The sequence below is a fragment of the Staurois parvus genome, unplaced genomic scaffold, assembly GCF_062004578.1.
Source record: "Staurois parvus isolate SC_StPar_1 unplaced genomic scaffold, SC_StPar_1.0 ptg000657l, whole genome shotgun sequence".
Taxonomy (NCBI): domain Eukaryota; kingdom Metazoa; phylum Chordata; class Amphibia; order Anura; family Ranidae; genus Staurois; species Staurois parvus.
This window is the reverse complement of record NW_028318453.1, coordinates 314,026-328,339: the sequence shown is the minus strand read 5'-3', so window position 1 is coordinate 328,339 and position 14,314 is coordinate 314,026.

Sequence of the window (14,314 nt, the reverse complement as noted above, 5' to 3'; positions counted from 1 at the left end):
TAAAGTTTAGAGATCCCTATTCTTAAGCATCACAAAGAAGCAGAATGTTCACGTATGTGTGTTCTGTACATTAGTGCATTTGCACACACGTGAATGTTTTATGTGAAAAGAGGGCGCAGCGCTAAGAGAAATAAAATTATCCCTGATACATATACATATAGCAACATATAGCAAAAAAATTTTTACAAGAATATGTGATTATTATGTGCCACAAATTGTGCAAAAAAGCATTAAAAAGTCCTTAAATAATAAATGAATAATAAAATGGTGATTCAAAAATGTGCGTCTTCCGGTGATCAAATTAATTGAATCATGCACTCACCAGATGCATAATTCAAATATGCATGTAGATGATATCCCTATATCCAAGCGAAGTTATCTCAAAATCGGATATGGCATCATAGGATCATCGTCTAGGCACATTCTGTTCGTCCGAGTTCTCCTTATGGATCGTGTGTTTCCACACTAAAACACCTCTCAGCTGTCTCCCCAGGTGGCTCCGCGGGTAATGGACTCAGCAGGGTCCCAAGAAAGAAAGCCAGGATGGTGTGATATCGTTTTAAATGGAGAAATTTATTGATCCAAAACAAAGACAAGGACTGAGCAAACAAAACTGACCATAAAGGTGTACAAAGATGGCCGCCGCTCCATGCGGTGGCGTGATGTCTGGGGTATGCTGCTCTTATCCTGACGCGTTTCGTGCCAAATGCACGTATTCATAGGGAGTGTGTCAGCTAACCAGACATCTACTCAAAGCCCTGTATAAATAGTGTATGGCAATCGCATAAGCGCGCCCGCCATTTTCCCGGCGCCCTCGCGCATGCGCAGAACAGACATTATTACGACGTCTGCATAATAGTCCAGCGCCATTTTGTTATAGTCTTATCTATAACCACCGACGGCTACGATGTCAGCCGCAGACACACCTGTGTAGTAAACACAGTGTCATTCCACTATAGTACTTGGCAGCTGTTAGCCATAATAACACAAACAGAGCAGGAATGGAACACAAAAGGTACAGTGAAGACACCCAATAGATCCATGCAAAGACGAATCTTCAAAAAAAGTGAAAAACGTTAAACATATATATACGGATAAATTAACATCCGTATATACTTTATGCACGAATGTTGGTATATGTATGTTCCACAAAAAGTGCACCGAACATTACGTGTTATGAATAAAAAGATTACAAATAACTTTACAGTAATCATTTACAGTACACCTGTGAAACGTCGTACAGAATTCAATGTGCCTATATCCAACAGGTATGATGCTTTGGATCCTATGACTGATCATAATATAGGTTCACGAAGTAACAATTGGCACCCCAATTGGCAACAATATAGGAATAATTACTATCCAAGACCTTACTATAATGGTAATAATAAGGATAATAATTATTACCAACATCATCATAAACCTTATGTTCCAGGAAATAAAAGAAATAATGCCCGTAACTTTAGAAAACCTGGTTTTAGACCTTATTATGAACAATCTAGAACTCCACAAGCTGGACCCTCCCATTCTGGTAATCAGAAAAATGAGGGTAAACACATACAACAGCCTTTTTTAGGCCCAGGACGGGCACAGAAAAGGAGTGCCCACAGAGAGGAAAAAGAGGAGGCCAGAGGGTCAACAAACCCAAAAAAAAGAAAGATGTAAATGAAGTAGGCATCTTTAATCTTAGTAAAATAGAATTATCACCAGATGAACTTAATCTTCTTGGCAAAGGTCTAAAATTTACACCTACAGCAACTTTGAGTAAATTCCAAACTTACATTGATGTTAGGAAATACGTCAGGCAATTAACTCTTAAAAAGTATTTTTTGACTAACCCTATTATACTTAACGATTCCATAAGTACTAGCATCAATTCTCATTTGAGGAATGCTTCGTTATTTAATCCTCCTACGCAGTCACTAACTTATATTAATGCATTTCTTGATACAGTCCTAAAGGACCTTAATACATTGGAAGTAAAGAAAGCGAGAACTAATGTTATCTGTAAGAGAGCTATGGATACTCTGTTAGAAAATAAAGATTTGGTGGTAAGACCAGCAGATAAGGGGGGCGGTGTAGTTGTTTTATCTAAAACTGACTACATCAATGAAGTTAATAACATTTTGAGTGATAAGGATACTTATTCCCTTTTATCAAAAAACCCGCTTCATCCATATAAGAAATTATTGAAAACTATTTTATGCAAAGGCTATGATAATAAGATCATTAATAAAAAAGAGAAAGACTTTTTATGCCCCTCTGCTCCGAGATTACCCGTACTCTATATTTTGCCGAAAATACATAAAAGTATGACCAATCCCCCAGGAAGACCTATCATCAGTGGCATTGGTTCACTGGGTTCTAGAGCAGGTGAATACATCGATCATTTTCTGCAACCTTTAGTCACGAGTACCCCCTCTTATTTACGTGATACGAAACAAGTTTTACAGGATATTGACAATATTAGTATCCAACATGATACCTTTTTGGTGACTGCTGATGTCACATCGTTATATACAAATATTAACCAATTAAATGGTATGGAAGCAGTAAGGTTTTACCTTGATGATTTTAAAGAGATGCCGATTTTACAGAAAGATTTTATTCTTGAGCTGTTGGAGTTTACGATGACCAATAACTATTTCTGGTTTAACAACCAGTTTTATTTACAGACTAAGGGGGTTGCAATGGGAGCTAAGTTCGCTCCCAGCCTGGCCAATCTCTTCATGGCTAGGTGGGAGGAAGACATTATTTATGGAAGAGATTGGCCAGAGCTTTTATTTTATAGACGATATATCGATGACATATTTTTAATTTGGAATGGTGAAGAACAAGCGTTATTAAACTTTTTTAATACCTTGAACTACAATACGCTTAATATTAAGCTTACATTTGAATACAGTACAGCTAGTATTCATTTTTTAGATTTGACTTTGTATAATCATGAGGGGAGGATCGTTACTGAAACCTTTTTCAAGGTTACAGACAGAAATAGCTACATCCCCCTTGATAGTTGTCACCATCCGACATGGTTGAGTAATATACCTAAGAGCCAATTTTTAAGGATTAGAAGAAACTGTACTGATAAGAATACGTTTCTTCTTCAAGCTTCTATCCTTAAAGACCGTTTCTTAGAAAAAGGATATGATGAGAATAAACTGGATAGCACTATTAAAGAGGTAACCAATTTGGAGAGAGATTCAATTTTATATGGAGTAAATACGCAGAGACAACAGAAAATATGTCCATTTGTAACTGGCTTTTCAATTCAACATAAAGCTATTTCCAAAATAATTAGGGATAATTGGAAAATATTGAAAGCCGATCCTGTTCTAACTGATTTCTTGCCTGATAAGCCTGAAATAGCATTTAGAAAGGCATCAACATTGCGAGATAAGATAGCCCCCAATGTTGTCAACCCCCCTAGTAGTTTTTCCTTCTTTTCAGGGCTTAAAGGATTTTTTCCTTGTAATAAATGTATTATTTGTAGATGTAATGGAATCAGAAAAAGGAGTATTGATATTTTCAACTCAACAGTAACAGGTAAAAGTTATAATATTGACGGCTTCATTACATGCAATAGTAGATTTGTGGTCTATTTATTGCAGTGCCCATGTAAAAAACAATATATTGGAAGAACTACGAGGAAATTAAAAGATCGTCTAAGAGAACACGTCAGTAACATTAGAAAGGGGTACAAGGAACATTCCTTGTCTAAACATTATCGTTTATTCCATAACAAGGACCCCACTTCACTGATGTTTGCTGGAATTGACATTATCAAGACACATTGGAGGGGCTCTAATAAAAAGAGATCAGTCTCGCAGAGAGAATCTAAGTGGATTTACGAATTAGACACTTTTTACCCCAAAGGGCACAATATTGAGTTTGATATTAATAGTTTTATTGATAACAGCTAATTTTGGCCAATTATTTATATATGGTGTCATTCTTAATTTTCATCTACCAAAATTAGTTATAGATTCTGTGCTATTTTATTCTATTTATACATCTATATTAATTTACACTAGATTTTAGTATTATTCATTTGGTCAGTTTTTAAACATCTAACATCACTATTAGAATTCATATCTACATTTATTGTGGATTCAGTGCTATTCTATTCTATATGAAAAAAAAAATTTTTTATTTATTATTAATTGCACATGCTTATATTATTTTTAGTGACCAGTTATAGATTTTGTGCTATCCTATTCTATATATATACATACATTTGTGTCGTGGTTTATATCAACCTGTACTACACATTTTTTATTACTCAGTTGGTTAATGCCATCTAACGCTTAACATCTTTTTTAAAGAATTTTTTAAAAAATATTTATATTAACATCAACTGTAAATTTAGTGCAACCCTGTTCTTTATTGATTTTTTATTATTAATTGTACATATTACTTATTAATGTTGTTTACTCTAGTGTTGTTCTTGGTCATCATGATCTTTTATTTATTTATTTTATTTTTATTTTTATTTGTATGGATATTATGTATTCCATTAATTTTTATTTTTGCTTTATATTAAGGATATATTAATGTCTTTTATTTTTTATTCATATATTATGTGTTTGGATACCTTAATGTAATGTTTTGTCACATTCACTTTTTAAAACTGTATTTTACTGTATATCTACAATGGAGACACCATATGATTACTGTAAAGTTATTTGTAATCTTTTTATTCATAACACGTAATGTTCGGTGCACTTTTTGTGGAACATACATATACCAACATTCGTGCATAAAGTATATACGGATGTTAATTTATCCGTATATATATGTTTAACGTTTTTCACGTTTTTTTGAAGATTCGTCTTTGCATGGATCTATTGGGTGTCTTCACTGTACCTTTTGTGTTCCATTCCTGCTCTGTTTGTGTTATTATGGCTAACAGCTGCCAAGGACTATAGTGGAATGACACTGTGTTTACTACACAGGTGTGTCTGCGGCTGACATCGTAGCCGTCGGTGGTTATAGATAAGACTATAACAAAATGGCGCTGGACTATTATGCAGACGTCGTAATAATGTCTGTTCTGCGCATGCGCGAGGGCGCCGGGAAAATGGCGGGCGCGCTTATGCGATTGCCATACACTATTTATACAGGGCTTTGAGTAGATGTCTGGTTAGCTGACACACTCCCTATGAATACGTGCATTTGGCACGAAACGCGTCAGGATAAGAGCAGCATACCCCAGACATCACGCCACCGCATGGAGCGGGGGCCATCTTTGTACACCTTTATGGTCAGTTTTGTTTGCTCAGTCCTTGTCTTTGTTTTGGATCAATAAATTTCTCCATTTAAAACGATATCACACCATCCTGGCTTTCTTTCTTGGGACCCTGCTGAGTCCATTACCCGCGGAGCCACCTGGGGAGACAGCTGAGAGGTGTTTTAGTGTGGAAACACACGATCCATAAGGAGAACTTGGACGGACAGAATGTGCCTAGGCGATGATCCTATGATGCCATATCCGATTTTGAGATAACTTCGCTTGGATATCGGGATATCATCTACATGCATATTTGAATTATGCATCTGGTGAGTGCATGATTCAATTAATTTGATCACCGGAAGACGCACATTTTTGAATCACCATTTTATTATTCATTTATTATTTAAGGACTTTTTAATGCTTTTTTGCACAATTTTTGGCACATAATAATCACATATTCTTGTAAAAAAGTTTTTGCTATATGTTGCTATATGTATATGTATCAGGGATAATTTTATTTCTCTTAGCGCTGCGCCCTCTTTTCACATGTTCTTTGTAGAGTTCTTTGGTACCTATTGGCGCATAGCAGCTCCATATCTAGCACTCACTTCTATTTTCCTTTGATTTACGTGAATGTTTTAGTTTGTGCTTATCTGTGCATCTGCTGTAAAATGAAGAATAATATTTGCACAATTAGATTGCATTTCCTAGACTTGCAATGGAAGGCTGGGCAAGCTTCGCTTCTGAATTTTGTTATTCAGTTTAGTTGAGGAAGACCACTTAGTGGCTAAGGGAAATCAAATAAATATGTAATGTGACTATAGCTGGCATCAATATGTCCTCCTGAGGCAGCTGGCGTGGCTCCAGTGAAACCAGTCGAGTTACCAGCATGATTCCTTTGACATAAAGGACGGGTAAATACTGTTTGGCACAGTTGTGCAATACTGCTACATATGATTATCGTTTGAGTTTTTGAACACTGGCGCTGGAGAGACATGTGAATTGTGTAAACTGGCATTGTGGCTCCGATATTTTGCCATATTGAGCAGAGCCTTCCTAACCTTGTATTAAGTTGTATTGTAACTGTACTATCTCCCTCTTACTGTAAGAAGCTGTGAAAATTGTTGGCATTATATCGGCATTATATAAATCTTGTATAATAATAATATTGAGAAGCAATGTGCTGCACAGGCCATTGAAACAAACAAGGAAAAACTGGGAATACGTGGGAGATATGCTTATTAATGAATGATGGAGCTCCTATAAATGAATTATATATGCTGTATAGAACTGCTTGTGATGCTCTGAGCAGCCTTTGTCCCACTAACAAGTAAGGGGACGTGTATTACAGAGATATTGTACAATAATTGTCCTGTGCATTGGGATCACGCTGTTTTAAGATTATTATACACATATTAAACTGTCTCATAGCATGCACATTTTTTATTGTAAGATATTCATGTGATTTATTGGACTGATGCAACGTTCTATGATCTAGTCATATTCCTGTGTCACCTGGCAGACTCCCTTTCCCAGAGGGAGTGGTTGCCACACAAAAGCTGAATGCAAATAACTGTTTTTTTTAACTGCATGTTGATACAGTATATGAGGTGTGTATTACATCAGTATTCTTAGTGGATTACTTGGATTAATGTGCCGCCGTACAGATGCTGGATGCAAATATTTATTGAGGATATTTGCCATACAGACATTGTATTATAACAATTGCATATGATTTGGGATGCAGCTGTACAGATATATACCAAGCTGTCTCTTATTGAACACATTCATGTGATTTGTTACACTGGAGCGATGCAACATTTTATGGTCTCTTCATATTCCTGTGTTGCCTGGAAGACTTTCTTTTCCAGAGGGAATGGCTGCAACACAGAAGCTGGATGCTAATAATTATTTTCCACCTGCACTTGGATATTAAGGGTTTATTACATAAATATTCCCAGCAGGGGCGGACTGACCATTTGGAAACTTGGGCACTGCCCGAGTGCCCAGGGTCAGTAGGGGGCCCCATGAGATGCCCCTGGTACCTTTTACATAGGCTTTTTTGAGTTTGGACAAGGACACAGGGACCCCATGAACCCCTATTACCCGGGGGCCCCATGAGTTGTCAGTCCGCCCCTGACTCTCAGTGTCCAATGGCAGCAAATTACTTTAAGGCTCCATTCACACCTGGCTTTTCTAGAACGTGTGACAAAGAGCATAGAAAACATACATTCAAGAAATCCGTTTGTTTGTAATTGTTATTGGCACTCCAAGCGCAGGCAGCAGATTTGCCTTTGGCTGCACAACACATACACTACAACCGTGCCATGCTCCACTCCAAACAAGGGCCTGGAGATTCTTTGGGGTGTTTGTCACACTAGGGCAGCCCATTCCAGTGAATGGGTTGCCCTATACACAATAAGCGGACACACTCAAAAAAACGCACAAAAAATACAAGCGGGGGAGTGAGTTCCCTCCATACTCAGGTGTGAATCCAACCTAACATCTGGATATAATCATTTTTTTTTATTGATGGAAAGCTATGCCTGAGGTATCAATCTATATGGGCTATGCTTTCATTTCAGTGTTGAATGTGAAACCTAGACTAGATATTAGAAATGGGATTCCAGTCCTTGCAATCAGTTAAATGCAGCTGATATATTGTTTAAATATATTTTCAGTAGATCCACAACAGTAGACATGTGCATGCAAAAATTGTGTTTCGTTTTCATTTCGGATGCATTCGCTAGGTAGAAATTTAGTTTATTCATTTTCATTGTGTTGGTTTCGTTTTTTGGATTCGGTTTGTTTCTTCAGAATTTGTTTCCTATATTCTTTATACTGGATGGATTTGAACAGTTTTCTAATACACTCAGTATAACTTCGGATGGATCCGAATTAATTGTGAATAGCTGTGGTTGTTGAGGAGCGGATGGCCGCCGCTCCTCAACTATAGGCAAAACTTTTTTTTTAAATTTTGGATAGAGTAAGGGAGAGTTATAGCCCTGTTAGTTTATTATTTTCCATCTGTGTCCCATTGGGGAGATTTACCTTCACTTCCTGTCCCATAGCCAAATAGGAAATGAGATAATACCAACAAAGTAAGGGAATTCCTTGCGGACCCCCAGGTCACCAGAATTAGGGTCCCCAACCCAAAATTTGCTTTACTTTCACTTTCTATGATAATGGTAAATATTAAAAATGGAGAGGGTGAATCTCCTTAACAGAGGCACAGACACCAATAAAAAGGTGTTCTAATCCATCTCCACTCTGTCCAAAACAAGAAAAAAAGAAGTTTTTCTTTTAGTTATACTTTAACCATAATGACTGGAATGTAAACAAAAGAAGTGGCAGTGAGAATTAAAAAAAAAAAACAGTATGGGGATCTGGTACGGATTCAGAGGGGAACCCTATGCCAAATTTATTTTTAAAAATAGCATAGGGTCCCCCCCAAAAATCCATTCCAGACCCTTAGAATGAACAAAAAAACCCCTACAGATCACAGTACTAACACATCCAATGTTATTGTGTTCTGACAGGGGGACTGCCCCCTCAGCAGGACACACTGATCAGCATTGCCAATCGGATGCTGGTTTTCCAGCATGCTTGTTCAACAGAAGCCAGTCATGAGACCAGCTTCTGTCAGATGACGAGCTGTACACATGAGCCAATTGTCGGCTGCCTCCTGCCAAACTGATAATTTTTGGACGATTTTTGGCCCATATGTACCCAGCTATAGTGTGCTCCCTTCAAAAACAGACCATAAAAATGGACTCAAGGCTCTAAACAGTCCCAGACTTTTAAATAATATTAATTAAAAAATAATAACAATAATGTAGGTAAACAAAACAGAGAATAATCCCCAACAGATGTCCTTTTGTGAAGACACATGATAAATGATACCTAGTGAGTAAAAATATACAAAAAAATTCCTATTCTGTCCATAAATGCATAAATGTGAAAATTATCATATTATATATTAATGTACTCTACCACATAACAATAGGTGGGCAAATCAGAAATAAATTAACCTTGGAGCCAAGTGAAAATTTGTTAAATGGAAAGATGTTCCATTGTAAACTGAGAGTCCCTCCGTAGTTTATTAACCTATTAATCTTTATCCCTAGCTTTCATCTTGATAGTTCATGCAATACAGGTAGTTTGGAAGGATAAAGTGTCCATGAAACACAAAGGAAGATATTATTATGTATCACGACTGTGACTATGGAACTCCCATACAAACAGAAATAATTACTGTGGCCTAGAGGAGGAATAGGCTGATAGGTAGATGAAGATGCTGTATTTCAGGGAGCCATGGTAAAACACCTACCATGGGCCCCTATGCTCTTTGAAACCTGATTGACCTTGATGGTGAGAGACATGGATGTATTGGGATGAAATCGTTGGACCCATTGTCAAACCCTACACTGGTGTAGTAGGTCCTGGGTTCCTCCTGGTGCACAACAATGCCCGGCCTCATGTGGTGAGAGTATGCAGACAGTTCCTGGAGCATGAAGGAATTGATACCGTTGAATGGCCCCACGCTCACCTGACCTAAATTCAATAGAACACCTCTGGGATATCATGTTTCGGTCCATCCAACTATCCAGGAGCTCAGTGATGCCCTGGTCCAGATCTGGGAGGAAGTACCCCAGGACACCATCCATTGGCTCATTAGGAGCATGCTGCCACTTTGTCAAGCATGCATACAAACATGTGGGGGCCATACAAACTACTAAGTACCATTATGAGTTGCTGCAATGAAATTTCAGCAAAATGGACTAGCCTGCTGTATCATCTTTTCACTTTGAATTCAGACCTCTGTAGGTTGATAATTTTCATTTTCATCAAACGATGGGGAATCCTTACATTCCTAACACAATACCCAGTCCATATCAGTATAGATATCCAGCATGATATTTTTCCCCATTGAGTTCTGATGTGTTTTCAAAGTGTTCCTTTCATTGTTTTGAGCAGTGTACAAAGGCAGATCCTGGACTGTTTTCTTCTTGAAAGCCGTCAGTTGTTGCGGATCAGTAGCAACAGCCCTCTATGGGCGAGGAACTGGCTGCCCCTCAAGAATCAGCTTAACTTCTCGTAACTACATGCAGGAATGTCTTCTCTCCCCCAGTAGAGCTGCTCCCAGCTCCATTTCCTGCAAACACTACCAGCCCTCCTGGATTCTCAGAAGATCTCCTGGGACAAGGATAAAAGATTGAGTCAAGCGCTGTCCTTAGAAAGCTAGCTATGTGTAGCAGTCTTTCCCCTTGTACATCCTAGAGAGTGCTACTGTACTCACTCTGTCCTCTTTGCTGCTCCAGGTCTCTAACCCATTCACGCCTCAATGCTGAAAGTATCCTCCTGAGCCAGCTTGAGCCCAGCCTGGAGGCCGGTCACCCCTAGACCTAGGGGATCCCTCCCAGGCACTGACAGTCTCTGCAGCACTCCATCTTCCATCCGACTCCTCTGTCAGCCTGACTCTCCCATATTTATGGGCTGGTCCACCAGTCTACCAGGGCCTCCAAACCTGGGATTGTCCAGACTCCCAAGAACATGCAGATTAGGTCTCCACCCCTTCCTGCTTACTGGCATCTGGAAGGTTCTATGGCCCTCCAGAGTCAAGAGGAGGCAACAAAGCTACAATCCGTTAAGTTATCTAGCTGACCTGCAATAACCCAACCTCTATTACAGACTCACACAGTTACCATGAGTCATACACAATGATCTTACTGACAATACACTACACCAGGAGTGGGCAACTGTGGCCCTCCAGCTGTTGGTGAAATACAAGTCCAATCATGCCTCTGCCTTAGGGATTCATGCTTGTAACTGTCAGTTTTGCAATGCCTCATGGGACTTGTAGTTCTACAACAGCTGGAGGGCCACAGTTGCCCAACCCTGCACTACACTATTCTAATAGCACACTAGAGGGTGCTACATGTATATTTAACTACTAGATACCATTTGTCTGGTGGCGGTTAATCTCTATTTTGTTCACCTACATTATTATTATTATTATTTTTTTGAATTTTTGAATTTTGAATATTCTGGATGGCTCACATTTGATAGGATTATACAGCGGGGATTGAAAGTTTGGGCACCCCAGCTAAAAATTTGTATTAATGTGCATAAAGAAGCCAAGGAAAGATGGAAAAATCTCCAAAAGGCATCAAATTACAGATTAGACATTCTTATAATATGTCAACAAAAGTTAGATTTTATTTCCATCATTTACACTTTCAAAATAACAGAAAACAAAAAAATGGCATCTGCAAAAGTTTGGGCACCCTGCAGAGTTAATATCTTGTACTGCCCCCTTTGGCAAGTATCACAGCTTGTAAATGCTTTTTGTAGCCAGCCAAGAGTCTTTCAATTCTTGTTTGAGGTATCTTTGCCCATTCTTCCTTACAAAAGTCTTCCAGTACTTTGAGATTTTTAGGCTGTCTGTCACGCACTGCTCTTTTAAGGTCTATCCATAGATTTTCAATTATGTTGAGGTCAGGAGATTGTGAAGGCCATGGCAAAACCTTCAGTTTATGCCTCTTGATGTAATCCCCCGTGGATTTCGAGGTGTGTTTAGGATCATTATCCATTTGTAGAAGCCATCCTCTCTTTAACTTCAGCTTTTTGACAGATGGCATCAAGTTACCATCCAAAACTTGCTGAAATTTTATGGAATCCATTTTTCCTTCTACTCGTAAGATGTTCCCTTTGCCACTGGCTGCAACACAACCCCAAAGCATGATTGATCCAACCCCATGCTTAACAGTTGGACAGAGGTTCTTTTCATTAAATTCTGTGCCCCTTCTTCTCCAAACGTACCTTTGCTCAGTTTCAGTTTTCTAGACAACTGCTTAGAAGAACCCATGGTGCTGATTGTTGGGGCAAGGTCAGATGAGTCTGGGCATTTAAAACCTTTGAGATTGACATAACCTGGTCTTCCCAGATGATGATTGAGAACAATCCATGACACTGGCAGGTCTCAGCTTTGCAAAGGGGGCAGTGCAGGCTATAAATTCTGCAGGGTGTCCAAACTTTTGCAGACGCCATTTTTTTGTTTTCTGTTATTTTGAAAGTGTAAATGATGGAAATAAAATCTAACTTTTGTTGACATATTATAAGAATGTCTAATCTGTAATTTGATGCCTTTTGGAGATTTTTCCATCTTTCCTTGGCTTCTTTATGCACATTAATACAAATTTTTAGCTGGGGTGCCCAAACTTTCGATCCCCACTGTATATATATATTTTTAACCTAGTAGGATACTTCTGTTTTCTTCTCTATAGGACAAATAGCTGCCAATTTCCACAATTCAACCTCCTGGAATACGTATACAATGAAAAAAAAAATATTCCAATTGACACAATTGAATTTTTTTGGTTTGGTTTGTTTTTTCTTTTTGTATTCTCATGAATATTAATGAAAGAAAACACGGTCCCAGCACTTCTGCAGAAATGTTGACTGGAAGTGGCTCTTAGTATTCATTAGCACAGATCAGCTGCTTATTACAAGTTTGAGATTCTAGTCACACCCATGTTCTCTTGCATACACAAAGATGGGAGAGTGAGGCAAAACTAAAACCATGTTAAGGTAAACAGCAAGGAGGGTGAGGAAGGCCCATTGTCTATTATGAATACCTTCTATATGCCTGAGGGCATGATGTTGAACAAGATATGTTTCACTATTCTTTTCACAAGGTCTTCTTTAGATACACTAGGTATTATACTAAGAAATAATCTTTTTAATCTCTTTGTAGAAGATACATATGAAAGTAACTGTTCAAAAATTTTGCAATATGTGCAAGCCTTTTTTTCCATGTATAGTACTTTATAACAATGTATGTACTAGAGGGAATCTGTTATTTACTGGTAAGATAAGAAGTCAGTTTTTTATTGAAAATAGTGGAAAAAAAACAGCTACACTCCAATTAACAGTATTTTAATAATTAGTGTGTTGCCGGCATAGAGTGATGTCTCCAATCCAAAACCAGTCTTTTTTGACACATTTCACCACTCCTGGCTTGCCCACAAGGATAGGGGAAGTTGAGGAGGGAAGGAAGAGGGGGAATTTAAAACACCCATAGAACAAAGTAGCCGCTACTCTGACAGCACTGAACACAGGTAGCAGCACTTACATGTTAAACTCACCCTCCGCACGGTGTGTTCCCAGCACAGAGACCGGGGTCTCACTGAAAGCCCTGTGACACATACTAACGATCGGGACCCAGAGCTCACAATTCCAGGTCACCTGATTGCTGTGATAACCTCTGATTGGCTATCATAGTGATCAGTCACTGTGAAGCCCACCCCAGTGTTTTCTCTGAATGGAGGAAAGAGATACATTGTATCTCTCTCTCCTTGCATAGAGAAAAAAAAAGACAACAGTGTGTAAAAAGAAATTATAAAATAAATAATAATTTTAAAAAACTAGATCAAGGTTTGACCAAGTCAGTGCCAGGGTCAGCGTTTGGGTCAGGGTCAAAGGTTAAGGTCAGGGTAAATTTTTTCTGGGCAGGATTTAATTTTTTTAAGTTAGTATCAGTGTCAGTTAGTGTCAGTGTGTTTCAGATAGGATAAAAAATAAAAGGAAAAATGTGCACTATTGTTTCTGGACCATACTACGGGTACAAACAACAACTAACATACACATATGTGGTATCGCTGCGATGCAATCGTCAGGAGCAGAAATTTTTTTAGGATTGTTCTTTTGTGGCAGGTTATTGTAGTAGCAAGAAATACACAAATAAATGTTAAAAAAATATTTTATTTTTACTATTTTGGGCCAGATTTCGTTTGATAATAAAAAAAACAGGAGAATTCCATTATCATTAAGCACAAACTGAAAGCCCAATTTGTCCTGAAAAAAAAAACAAGCTATAATCCACCTGTATGTACAAAGTAGTTGTGATGCTATGTACAGTTCTATTTACACATGTCAAAGTTGCAAAATTGTGCTTAGGCATTAACATTTGTTATACTCGTGAAGGGGTTAAATTCCTCCTTCACCTTCCCTCCTTGACTTCCCCTGTCTTTGTTAGCAACCCAGGAGTGATGAAACGCATCAAGAAAGGTTAGTTTTGGG